Genomic DNA, 14,463 nt, shown 5'->3' on the forward strand with positions numbered 1-14,463 from the left:
AGAATCCCAATAAAAGAGGGGAAAAGGCTTTCTTTGTTTCAGAGTTCAAATTTTTCTATCAAGCCCATCAAAATAATCCAAACGCATTCTTTAATGAGTTTAATCTTTGTTTCATAAGTTAAAATTTTCTCATTGAAGGATGAAAATTCATCCAAACTCTCTACAAAAGAAATATTTGTCCAACAAGTACCTGTTGGACACTTGCCATGCCCCTAGAGCAAATTCGATAAAGAACTTGTCGTGCTAAGGAATCTGTCTGAAGAAACCCACAGCCCCAGTTTGAAACAAGGGCAATTCGTCGAGAGTAAAAAACCCTCCTCTTTTTTTCTTTTAGTAGAGAGTAAGAAACTTTATATAATTTGTCTATGGCTATGAAGCACAGGTGCGGGTGCGGGTGCGGGTACGGGTGCGGAACTCGGCAATTTTTGAAAAAAGTGGGTGCGGGTGCGGCGGGACTCAGCAATTAAAAAATTATTAAAAATATTTTTATTTATATTTTCTATATATTTTTACTATTAAAATATTCTTAAAAAACATATTACTAATTTACTATGCCTTGATTGACAAAACAAAGAAAGAAAAAAGCAAAAAACACAAAACACAACACAAAACCAAAAAGAAAACACAAAAAAACCAACAAATATTCAAAATAAAATTAAGGATAGATTTAGGGTTGTTGGGTCTCATTTAGAGCCGATTTCGGCCGTTTCGGTCGTTTCGGTCGCTGGCCGATACGGACCGATACGGCCGAAACAGCCCGATTCTGGCCGAATCGGCCCGAATCGGCGCAAGTCGGTGCGAGTCGGCGGGAAAAATAAGATGCCACGTGGCCGACGCCGCACCGACGCTCGAGCAGCGGCGTCCCTCGCGCGTCGGCGAGTCCCGCCGCGTCGGACGCGGGTGCGGCACCTCCGGTGCCGCGTCCGTGCATCCCAGGTCTATGGAGGCCCTGAGGGAAGGACTGGTGGAGCTATTCAATGGAGGAGCAAACTGTGCTCCCACACGTAGGTCACATAATATTATCCAGGAAATGTGAGACCTAATGAAAGTGAGTTGAGATGTGTAGTAGAGGAAGCTGGTTTTGATACAATAGAAGAGCAAGAAATGGTAGTAGAAAATAACTGGGAAGCCAATGGAGGTAGTTTAGAACTACAAGTCCCACATGGAAAAGGAGTGTATGGTGACAACCAGACCAATTGAATATAACAAACACGCAAAAATGGTTCAAAATTAAGGAGCCGTGCGGTGAGCACAGAGCGAACTATTCTTTCGCCTTTTACTAAAGAATACTGTGCGCTCGCCGCAGGTAGCGGCATACGCCAATTTTTATAGGGTAGCGTCTGAGGACGTTCTCATCAATTCATATTCAAAACTAATTACGGTAAATCTGAGCTTTCAGCTATAGGAGTCATGGTTACCATATCACTGTTTGCATTATAGATTTGTTCTCTCTTGACCGTATGTAGTCATGCATTGTAAGTGGTAACAACAAAGCTGTAGGGAAATCCATTAATAGCTCCTTAATTCTATCCTTCTCCATCTTCATATTAAAACACACAAATTTAGTACGAACTCACTCATTGTCAAATTTACTCAATTACTCGTTAACTTCACTCATTGTCAAATTTACTCAATTACACGTTAACTTGTATGAATTCACTCATTGTTGACCCACGTTCAAATTCACTCAATTTCTCATAGACTAGTACAAATTCACTCATTGTCGACCCACAACAAAATCTTCACTCTCATTGTTGACTAATCGTGAAGAAGGCTTGCAACAATGGCATGAAATGTTAGACCGAGGCTCAGCATGGTCGATGGGGATGGGTTTGGGACCTTTGGGTTGATTTAAAAAAAAAAAAAGATTATTTATGATATAATGTATTGTAAAATAAAAATAGAGTTATATGGTATATTATTAAAATGGTTGTGAGAGTCATTTTTTTGAACAGTATCCAAGCCCAAGCTTTAAACAAGGACCCCGGACCCTCTAGTTATAGTTTGAAGGGACTGGGCTTGGTCTACTGCGGCTAAATAGGCCGTTTACAAATCAAGTGATGCACAGGACAAGACTCCTGCAATACACATACACTAGCAAACAAGAATATATGTATCGATCAACAAGAAAAACAGCAAATGCAAATAAACGTAATGAAGAAAACACAAAATAATTGTTCGGGATCCTCAAATCACTAGGAAATATTTCATTAGTTTTTTTAGTTGTTGATTACAATGAGCTCACTAAGACTTAATACAAGGTTCAAATAAGTTCAAAAATTACAGACTTAGATGACCCATTAGGCCTCTAAGACTTGCAAAATTTGAATCATTTTGAATCCAAGCATGTGCTATAGTGGCTGTTTCTAGGATACCGGGAGATATTTCCCTGTTTTTCTTTAAGTTTTACGGAGCTTTTTTCTTAATGATTCTATACGATTTCTTTCTTGTTGAATCCCCCTTCAACATTGACTGCTTCTCTCTTTTATAGTGTCACATTAGGGTTCCGGAGTATCATTGATTCTTCCCCCTTGGCTCCCTAGGTACTAGAGCCCCCTGTTTGTCTCAGTCTTTCTGTCAACTGATACTTTCCTTATTTTCCATAGTTCTCTTCTTTTGGGGTTTTTTCTTCAAAAGTGTCTTGCTAACCTTCTGTTCTAAGGTGCCTTTGGGAGGCCCGAACCTTTAACTTTGCTATTTCTCTGTCTTCTCTTTTTGGGCTTACCTCCTTCTAGTCGCCCCTCCCCTTTTGTCATTTTTCCCAGTAAGTAAAGTCTTCTTCTGCCAATCCGAAGGTTCCCCAACCATTTCCTTTTGTGGATCTCTTTTTCTGGGTTCCCCGAGGCACCAACTTCTTGCTCTTGAGTCATTGCTCTCCAAGTCCTCAGGCTTTGGGCTGCATCGCTAGGTGCTTCGAGAAAGGCCCATTTGTTTCTCGTTTCAGTGCCTTTTGATCCATCTTTGAGCTGTCTTAATCTCCCTTTAGTCGTGTTGCACACCCAAAGATCCCAGGCAGCTTTCGGCGTCCTAGCCCAGCTCCCCTTTTTTTTTTGTCTTTGTTTGGTTTCTTCTTTTTTCTCTGATCGGGCTGACTTCTTTTTCCCTTTGTTTTATGGGCTCTAAGACTTGTCTCTTCACGGATCCAAGGCCCTAGGCCCATCATCCTTCTTTCATTTGTAAGCCCGATTTTCTTTCCTCAATTCTTTTGCTCCCCATGGGTTGGCCCGATGTGCCATTTGTTTGGGCCTTTTATCATGATTTTTTAGACCTCAACAATGGTTATATAAAATAGAAAGAGTGACTTTTAAAAAATGTAAAATAGAAAAATTATACAAAACCCAATATAAATGTTTTGAGGTTTAAACACGAGATTGATTCCTCACACTTTTATTAAAGAAAAAATGTTGACAATCACATTCAATTTATCACGCTTATAATGAAATATATAATACCTTATACCTTTATTATATTTATCATCATAGGTATCAAAATTGTGAACTTTTGAGTCTATTTAAGACAAATTGTCCTATTTTATATTAAACATAATTGGACATTTAATCTTTTGTGAACTATCTTATAGTTCCATATACTTATATGTTATGTTCTTAAAGCACTGAATAATTACCCCTTCATAGGTCATACATTCTCTAATAGATGAGCATAGTTTAAATACTTTCTGTTAGTGTCACAGAGGTGCTCATAATTGTTACTCACATGCTAAAAGATTACCGATACTTTCTCTTTTATTTTTTTATTTTTTATTTAAAAAAAATTGGAGTTTGACATCTCACCAGGCCCGCATATTTAGCTAGCCCAAGCCCAATGTCTCCATGTAGCCAAATTCCGAGAGAACTATGGCTTATGGTCTTAAAAAAAGATTATGTGAGGAATTTTTTTTTTTTATATAGAAAATATACTGATGTGTAATTCATTGAAGGAAAATTTGAGAATCAAATACAACCCCTCAATGGCTGGAAGAGAGGATTCTTCAAGTCTAATTCAAATCTTATTATGTTACATTAATTATTTACTTTTGTAATTATTATCTAATATAAAATTTTACTGTCTAACTAGTCACACCATTTACACATAATTATTTCAACAAGTTGTGATTACTTTTGCAATTATTATCTAATATAAAATTTTACTGTCTAACTAGTCACACCAAGTTGTGATATATGTTTCAGGTTGAATCCTCTCAAAAACCTTTAATTAGTATGCTTGGATGAGTTTGTTTTCGTTGATTTATTTTGCTTAAAACATAAACTTGGTAATAATAAGTTGTAGAAAAAAAAAGGAAAGGTATTAAAATGCTATATGTAGGGTCAATGGGTTCAGGAGTATGTATTGAGCTAGAGGCTCAATCCGAGAACATTAAATGGTCCGAGGATGGGGGAATATCGATCCAAGAGACCGCATTAAATATTCTACAGCTAAACCTTTGGCCGCATTAATGGGGAAGTGATGTCTGAGCATCAAAGTTCAGCCTTATAGTTATTACCAAAGACTTCAGGGAGGAGGTGATGGGACAAGTATCCAAACCAGTAATTTGATCCCTACGTGGAGGATGTAGAGAGGAAGAAAGATGATATAAAAGGGGCAGGAGACATTCTGGGAAGGGGGATGGGAGAGAAAAGAGAGAAAACATTGTAGACTGAATATTATTGTAATCTTCCTTTAAAGAAGAAAGAAGTATAATATCTAGCTCTTCGGCTTGAGTCCAATGATGGTTTTTTCATCATATAAACTTGTCAATCACTTTTGTTTGATGATCTGGAGCCATTACCGTTGTTAATTAAGCCCACAAACAACTAGATTTAGAACTCACTCTCTATAAATTTATTGTATTGGACTCTTTGAGCCTATACCCTCTCTACTGTTGGGCTTAGATGCAAATTGTGACCTTACACTATACATATGCCAAATAAACTAACTATACTGAAAAATAAGTCTTGCTCTGGACTTGTTTAAAGGGGGCAAAATTACAATAGTAATTTGAAAAATGAAGTTTAAAGAGTTGAACATAAACAACTAAGTAAGAAAAAAATTAAATTGTAAATCATACCCTTAAAAGAAAGAAAAAAGTATTATGTTGATTAATAAAAGTCATGGTGCTGTTGCTTTTTTTTTTTTTTTTTAGAATACTAAGGTTATGTTAGGTAACAGTTTTTGTTTTCTATTTTAAAAAACTTGTTTTTGGGAATATAAAAAAAAAAACAATTTTCTTGTATTTTAGAAATAAAAAACATGTTTGGTTAGTTGAAATTAAAAAAAAAAAATTTGAAGAAAAAAGTAGAAAATAATAAAATATGTTATTACTAGGATTTGAACTCTAATGCTAACTCATTAAATGAGACAGATTCATTAAATCAAATGCATGTTTTCATTGACTTTTCCTTCATAAATTGAGTTTTGAGAACAGGGGAAAAAACAATTACCAAATGTACCGTAAGTATTTAACTCTAAGTATTTTAACACACACACACACAAAAGGGAGAAGATCTTAAAGAAACTAACAATGGTATATATTCAAAAGAGCCTAATTTTTGGATACACAGTACAAGTATTAAACCTCTTTAACTCACTCTCATTTTTCAATATGAGATTAATCCACTGATTTTTTTTTTCTTTTGAGAATACTAAGTATTGTAATGCACACACACGGGGAGAGATGGAGAAGATGGTTTAAATTTTTTATTTTTTGTTATAAGTTTAAATTGCACTTAACAAATATATCAATATAGGATATGGACAAAATTTCATGTGATAATTCAGTAATAATAATATTCTTTGTAGTTTGTAGTGTCTTATGTTTATGATACAAATTTCACTATTTCCTTCTTTCATTGTCTACCTGAAAAAAAACAGTTGGTATGGACAAAATCATTGTTTCTTTTTCTTTTTTCCTTTTTATTTTTAAGGGAGAAAACTTGTTTCAAATATTACAAAACATTAGAGATCCTACGAAATTTTAAACGTTCGTGACCAAATTTAAATCACATTAAATTTTAAAGATTTAATTTGATATTTAGTTTGAACAAAAAAGAGTGAAATAAACTCAGAATAAATTCTTCTAACGTCCACCAACAGCAAGTTTTGGCTATACAAGAAACCTACTCTAGTTTTGTATATTCATGTTTTGTAAGGGATATGATTAGTCTAGGGAGTAGTAGGCTGTATGCCTTAAAGCTGGATATAGCTATTGAGAGCATTTGCAACAGTGTAGCTAAATAGTTATATAGATATTTTAGCTACACCAAAACACCAAAAATATTCTTGCAGCAGTGGAGGTATAGCTAAAATTTTTAGTTTAATTGCTACAGTGCTTATGTATCTATACATGAGCACTGTAGCTTAAAGCTAAAAGAAAAAAAAAAAATTTTTATTCTCCCTTTTATTAAAATATTATTTTTTCCTTTTTTTTTTCTTCTTTTCTTCTCAGAACTCTCAACTCTCTCTCTCTTAACTTTCAGACATCTCACGCCGCGCCCCCCGACCCACGCCGCCACAAATCTAGCTCACCTGCCCAGCTTCGACCCACCCCTCACGCAAAGCACAACCACTCAATTTGATTTCCACAGCTCCACCGCTTTCCACATCGGTTCAAACAAGCTCTAGCCACCAATTCAAACTGCAATAACAAAATCCACATCAATTCAAAATGCAAAACTCAACAACTGAAACCTAAGCAAAACGCAACCACCAATTTGATCTCCATGGCTCCACCACTCACCGATTCAAACAAGCTCCGACCACCGAAACTGATTCAAAAACCCACCACTGATTCAACAACCCACGCCGATTCAACCCACCTCTGAAACCCAGCTGATTCAAACCACTACTTTAAACCCAGTAAACACCGATTCAACCCAACCAAAAACAACCGAGTGAAGAGATAAAAAAAAAAATAGAGAGAAAATGAGAGACAGAGAAATAGAAAGATAGTCAGAGAAGAGGGAGAGTCAAAGAAGAAAGGGAGAGATAGAATAAAATATTAGACGATAATAGGCTGATTGAGAAATTCTTTTTTAGTCCAAAGATAAATTTGTATATATATAATTTGGGGTTAAAACAAAATATTATTATTACTCTAGTTTCTTATTTGCTATGATTGAAAAATTGTTTTTTAGTAAAAAAAAAAGTATAATTATAATTTGGGGTTAAAAAAATCACTTGTTAACACTAGAAAATTATTTACTATCATGTGGCGGCGGTGGCAGTGGCGGTGACGTTGGCGGTGGAAGAGTCGGTGACCGTGGCGGTGGTGTTGGCGGCAGCGATGGCAATAGTAGAGGTGGAAGAGTCGATGGCAGCGGTAGCAGTTGCGGTGGTAGTGGCGGCGGTAGCGGTTGTGGTGGTTGTGATTGTTGTTTATTGTAGTAGATATATTATTTTATTGTGTTGAAAGCTAAAATAGATCCACTGCTGCAGCATATTTTATAAAGTGAATAAATAAAATAAATAAAATAACTTTTTATGAAATTAAAATGCTAAATTTTTAACCCACTACTGTAGATGCTCTGGTGTATGAACTTTATTTATAATTAAATAACAACTCTCGTTTCTACCAAAAAAGCAAAATCTCATCTAACCGGTAAGAAAAATGAAAGCTTTCACAGAAAATGATTCTTTATTATATGTTGGACCAAAAAAAAAAAAAAGTTCTGGGCATCGAAAAAGGTGATGTGAACTTATGCGTATTTTACACACTAGTGGGAAAAAAGAAAGGAAAAAAAGAGAGACTTTTACACGTGAATTTCACTTTCGACTCATGTCTTGTCCCAAAAATAAACACCATTTGGTGGCCTTGTCAGCTACTCTCCAAAATCCATATGCAAATACCTAACTTGCAAGAAAACCACTACAAGATGAAAGCGACATTTTGTGGACTCATGTAGCTTGTTTGACTATTAGTCTCTGAGTTAGATGCTAATTTGTCCAATCAATGATGGCTCTGTTAATTGTTAAGTTTGAGTAATTCTTAAGTGTTATTAAAGTATAAAAAATTATATTTTTTTTATCTCCTATTCATAATGGGTCTACTTATTAAATTCGTAATAAAATCTATTATAAATATAAGACGAGAAAGTACCATTTATTTATTATTCAAAAATACCTAAGAATTTTCTATTAAAATATAAATTTTAGTAATGATTCCTCCGTCAAACAGAACATGGAAGGATTTAATTAACTCCTTCCCATCCAATGCATCATTGCAATTTACAAGCTACTGTAGTCATTTTGGTCATGAGCTTATTCGAAATAAATATATATTTTAATTTTTTAGAACAAATTATAGCTTAACCATATAATTGTGGGGGCAATAATTTTATAGTTTCTGTGGGGAGGAAAAGAACTCAAGTGGGCATATGAGCCTTTGGGCTGTAGCAAGGAGGGCCGACCTGCTCTTGAGCTAAGAATTTGTTAGTACTGCAAATTGGCCCATACGCCGAGGATCCGAGGACACATCCGAGGGTAAGTTTCTCCTCGGATAGACCCAGGAGAACTCGGAACTTCACTATGAGGGTCAAGGCAATATTCCGGAAAGACTGTTGGTTAAAAGGGGGAAACCCTGAACCTTCGAGGTACACCGGTGTTAGAAAAATACCAAAAGCAAAGGTTGTCACCTCCACATTAAAGACTCTGCACCTACCTCCCTAGCCGCATTAATGGGGAAGTGACCCTGAACAGTAGAACTGAAACTTCTGGTCACTATTCAAAGGCATTAAGAAAAGAAATATCTAGGAGGGAGGAGGTTGGAGCAACATGTAGATAAAGCATCAGGAAAAGGAGTATTTAAGGGGGATGAACGCCAAAGAAAATGGGGGGGTTCTGTAACTAAGAAGGGAATTAAGAGTTGTAACTTTTAAGAAAGAAAGAGGAATAATACAGAAGTAGTCCTCGGATTATGTCCGAGGAGGCCTATTTGCAATTATCATTTGTTATTTACAAGTGTTTGTAACTCTTAACCTGTTATCACGTTCTCAGTACCTCTAACCTAGATTTCAAACCCACACTCTACAAATTTGATTGTTTAAGGCTCATTGGGCCTGAGCCCGTAATTGTCTTTTGGGTCCAAGTGCAATTGTGCACTTACAATTGGCGCCGTCTGTGGGAAATCTAGTCTAGAAAGAGTTGGGATACTATGGCAGGCCTAGGTTCTCACCATGCAGAATCACAGGGATCACAACCGGTGGATCATTTCGAGCGTCTTGAGCGTCAAAGGGATCGTGAGGGAAGTGTCCATACAGAATACCCTAGGGCTAGCCATACTCATGGCGGGGGTAGCACCACCTACGAGGATGGTGCTAAAACCATGCAGAAGGAGATTGGTCGTTTGAAAAGAAAGTTGCACTGTGCTAAACGTAGGCCTTCACCATCCTCATCTAATCCTTCCTCAGAGGAGGTCCGGGGAGGCAGTTATAGCTCAAGGTCATGCTCACCCCCCAGCGCAATGTCCTCTTGTGAGGAGGACGACCTGCCAGCTCGCAGACGCAAGAAGCTTCCTTCTAGGGGCTTAGGGAACGATGCTATGAGTCGGGCGTTGCACCAACTCTCCAAATCTCAATTTTTACGGAGGATTGAGAAAGGGAAGCTTCCCAGGAGGTTTACTCAGCCCACCTTTACCATCTACAATGGCCGAACTGATCCGGTGGAGCATGTGAGTCACTTTAACCAGAGGATGGCGGTACACTCTCATAACGAGACCCTCATGTGTAAAGTTTTCCCCTCTAGCTTGGGACCTGTTGCTATGAGGTGGTTCAACGGCCTTAAATCGGGGTCTATAAGTTCGTTTGGGGAGCTCACTAGAGCATTCGCTTCGCGGTTCATTACGTCTTTGACCAAGAAGCCTGTTCGCAGCGTACGTCGCTTCATGGACCGTATTGACGAGTACAAAAGAGTGGAGGAAGACCAGCAGCAAGGAAAAGGTAAGGAGAAGGTTATCCCGCAGGAGAGAAGGGATTTCAGGTCGGACAGATATCACAACAACAAGCCGAGGAGAGATTATGTCGGTCAATCCGGCTCGGCAAGAACCCAGGCTGTGAATACTGTGTTCCGAGAACCAGTACACCAATTACTGGAGAAAGTTCGTAAGGAGCCCTTCTTCAGGTGGCCCAGTAAGATGGCAGGAGACCCTGCGAAGAGGAATCAGAACCTCTTTTGTCAGTACCACCAGGATGTGGGCCACACTACCGAGAACTGTCGGACCCTTTAGAACCACTTGGAATAGCTGGTCAATGAAGGAAAACTAAAGCAGTACTTGTGTCAACCTGGTGGACAGAGCAGTCAATCTGGCTCGAACAATCAGAAGAATAATCCATCTCGGCCCGCATTTGGAACGATTAATGTTATCTTCGCTGCACCTGGCAGGACTGGCTCAGGTCCCACTAGGGTGATGGCGGTTACCCATTCTCAGGCCGAGGAGCCAGGCTGCAGGCCAAAGAGGTTAAAGGTAACCTTACTCGTCTTGGGATTTTCGGAGGAAGATAAGGTTGGTACCATTCAACCCCATGACGATGCTCTTGTGGTCACTCTTAGGATAGGGAGTTATAATGTGAAGAGAGTGATGATTGATCAAGGCAGCGGTGCAGATATCATGTACCCTGATTTATTTAAGGGGTTAAGGCTGAAGTTGGAAGATCTTACTCCTTATGACTCGCCACTTATAAGCTTCGAAGGAAGGGCCGTTGTGCCGAAGGGACATATTCGTTTGCCCGTCCAATCCGGCTCAGAAACGGTTGAGGTGGATTTCATTGTGGTCGACGCGTACTCCCCATATACAGCCATCCTCGTCAAGCCATGGCTGCACGCTCTGGGAGCTGTCTCCTCTACCTTGCATGTTAAGGTTAAGTTCCCCTCGAGGGAGTATGTTGAGGAAATCCTCGGCAACCAATCAGTGTCCAGGCAATGCATATCGGCCGCAGTGCTTCATCAGTCAGAAGCCGAGTCATCAGCTTTGCCCATCCAAGAGTCATAGCAATTAACAGCTCCGGATGCACTTAGAGCGGTGACAGGAGATGAGGCTGTTTGTGAGGAGTTAGAGAAGTTTTTAATAGCAGATGACCCAGAGAGGTTCTTCCAAGTTGGCATACGTTTGCCACACCAAGAGAAGATGGAGTTGTTGGAATTTTTGAAGGACAATATTGATGTTTTTGCGTGGGACCCTTATGAGGCTCCAGGCGTAGATCCGAGCTTCATTTATCATCGTTTAAATGTCAACCCTGCCATTGTTCCGAGAAGGCAGCCACATCGGCGTTCTTCTAAAGAACATTCTGAGGCTGTGAAGGAAGAGGTGCTCAAACTCAAGAGGGTTGGGGCTATTAAGGAAGTTTTCTACCCCGAATGGTTGGCGCATATGGTTGTGGTTAAAAAGAAGAATGGAACGTGGAGAGTGTGTGTGGACTTCATAGATTTGAACAAGGCCTGCCCCAAGGATTCGTTCCCAATGCCGCGTATTGATCAACTGGTGGATGCCACTGTCGGACATCCTCGAATGAGTTTTTTGGATGCCTTCCAGGGTTACCATCAGATTCCATTAGCATTGGAGGATCAGGAGAAGACTGCTTTCATTACTCCAACAGGGAACTACCACTATAAGGTCATGCCATTTGGATTGAAGAATGCTAGGGCTACCTACCAAAGAATGATGACCAGAATGTTTGAACAGCAACTAGGGAAGACCATTGAGGTGTATGTAGATGATATGGTGGTGAAGAGCAAAACAATACATTCACACGTCAAAGATCTAGCCGACACCTTCCAGGTGCTAAGAAAGTACAAGTTGCGCCTTAACGCCTCAAAGTGCTCTTTTGGTGTGGGGTTTGGAAAGTTCCTAGGGTATATGATTACTCACAGAGGCATAGAGGTAAACCCAGCGCAGGTTAAGGCTATTCAGGATTTGTGGCCGCCTCGGAACCCGAAAGAAATCCAGAAATTGACCGGAATGATTGCCGCATTGAATAGGTTCATTTCTCAGTCAGTTGACCGATGCCGTCCTTTCTTCCAATTATTGAATAAGTGGAAAGGGTTTCAATGGACCGAGGACTGCGTGTTAGCTTTCCAACAGCTTAAGCAATATCTTTCTCGGCCACCCGTTTTGTCTCGCCCGAAGACAGACGAGGTCTTGTTTGCTTATCTGACAGTGGCCGTCCACGCGGTCAGCCTAGTCCTTGTAAGGGATGAAAGCGGGGTGCAAAGACCGGTCTATTATGTTAGTAAGTCTTTGAATGAGGCCGAGGTGCGCTATCTGCTCTTAGAGAAAGCACTTCTGGCCATAGTTCATTCCACGCAGCGCCGATTACTCTAGCAGGGTAGCAAAATGAGGAACCATTTTGGGAGCCTTTGACGTTAAATACAGGCCTCGCACCTCGGTGAAGGGGCAGGTCCTCGCTGACTTAGTGGCAGAGTTTACCGAACCATTGCTAGAAGAAACTCTGAAAGAGGCGCGCATGGATGAAAAATCAGTTGGTGTGATCACGGCCGCAGCCCTTCCGACTTGGAGAATGTATGTCGATGGGGCAGCTAATCAGAAAGGGTCTAGTGTTGGACTTGTCCTGATATCCCCTGACGGGATTGTCTTCGAAAAATCTTTGAGATTGGCATTCTCGGCTATTAATAATGAGGCCGAGTATGAAGCAGTCTTGGTGGGCATGAAGATGGTGCATAGGATGGGTGGAAAGGAAGTCCAGGCGTTCTCGGACTCTCAGTTAGTGGTCGGCCAAGTAACGGGCACCATGGAGGCTAGAGACCCCAGAATGCAGGAATATTTGGCCCAGGTCAAGCGTCAGCAAGCCAAATTTGACTCCTTCGTCTTAGCTCACATTTCTAGGAGTGGAAATACCCATGCAGATTCTTTGGCTACGTTGGCAACGTCTTTGGCTCAGGGTTTGCCCAAGATTATCCTCGTGGAGGATTTGTTAGAGCCAACTCTTACCGTTGTCAGCGCAGTTCATATTCATCTGATAAGGCCTGGACCTAGTTGGATCGACCTGGTTATATCTTTTCTTAAGAATGACACCCTTCCTGAGGACAAATCTGAAGCAGATAAGATACGTCGAAAAGCGCCACGTTTCTGGTTGTCCGAGGACTAGAAACTGTATAAACGATCCTTCTCGGGACCGTACTTGTTTTGTGTACACTCGAAATCAACGGAAACGCTTTTGGAAGAATTGCATGAATGGATTTGTGGAAGCCACACTGGGGGAAGGTCTTTAGCCCATAGAGCCCTGACTCAGGGTTATTGGTGGCCTAATATGCAGAGAGAGGCTCAAGACTATGCCAGAAAATGTGATCAATGCCAGAGGTTCCCCTCTAATATTCATCAACCTGGAGGGGTTCTTAATCCTCTCTCCAGTCCTTGGCCTTTCGCACAATGGGGATTGAACATAGTGGGACCATTTCCGAGAGCAGCAGGTAACAAAAGATGGCTGCTCGTAGGGACAGACTACTTCACTAAATGGGTCGAGGCTGAGCCCTTAGCAAATATCAGAAACGTTGATTCCAAGAAGTTTGTTTGGAAAAATATCGTCACTAGGTTCGGAATACCACATACGCTTATATCAGACAATGGCGTTCAATTTGATAGCAAGGCTTTTAGGAAATATTGTGGTGATATGGGCATCATAAATAGATACTCCACCCCAGCTTATCCTCAGGGAAATGGACAAGCCGAGGCCGTTAACAAGGTTATAGTTAGTGGGCTCAAGAAAAGGTTGGACGATGCGAAAGGCAGATGGGTAGAAGAACTCCCACATGTTCTGCGGACGTATCGGACTACACCGCGCAGGTCCACGGGAGAAACACCATTCTCTATGACTTATGGAGCCGAGGCGGTTATACTTCTAGAATCTGGTTTTCCCACCCTAAAGACAAGTACTTTTAGTCCGGAGAATAACGATGGCCTCCTAGAGAAAGGTCTTGATTTGCTTGAGGAATGACGCGAGGCTGCTATGGTCCAAATGGCTTATTATCAACAGAAGCTAAAACGGGGATATGATACCCACATGAAGCTAAGGCCACTCGCACCTGGGGATCTTGTACTAAGAAAAGTTATGGGCACTTCTAAGAACCCGGCTTGGGGTAAGCTAGGACCAAACTGAGAAGGCCCCTATCGCATTGTTTCAGTAGCAGGCATAGGGTCATATCAGCTAGTTGACCTAGATGAAAGAATTGTACCACGCCCATGGAATGTAAATAACCTTCGAAGGTATTATTATTAATAAAATGTGCTTTTGTTAGTTAGTAATTCAAAGTTATAAATACCTCAGGGGCTTAAAGTTACTATTCTTAAGAGTTAAACAGAAACTTGGTTAAGTGTAGTCCTCGGACCACAAACCTTGTGAAAATTGATATCTTGTCATTTGTTAAACAGAACCTTAGTTATGCCGGGTCCTCGGACCTCCTACTTTGGGAAAATTAACATTTGGAGTTACTATTCTTAAGAGTCAAACAGAAACTTGGTTA

General features: G+C 40.2%; 1 non-coding gene across 1 annotated transcript; it reads left to right on the plus strand.

Moving 5' to 3' along the window:
* The first annotated feature begins 1,236 nt into the window (after nt 1–1,236).
* LOC142641862 (U5 spliceosomal RNA) lies at nt 1,237–1,352 on the plus strand. The gene has a single exon (XR_012845536.1). It is a non-coding gene; the product is annotated as a U5 spliceosomal RNA (small nuclear RNA).
* The last annotated feature ends 13,111 nt before the right edge of the window (nt 1,353–14,463 follow it).

Source organism: Castanea sativa, chromosome 6 (genome assembly GCF_040712315.1).
Source record: "Castanea sativa cultivar Marrone di Chiusa Pesio chromosome 6, ASM4071231v1".
Lineage (NCBI taxonomy): Eukaryota > Viridiplantae > Streptophyta > Magnoliopsida > Fagales > Fagaceae > Castanea > Castanea sativa.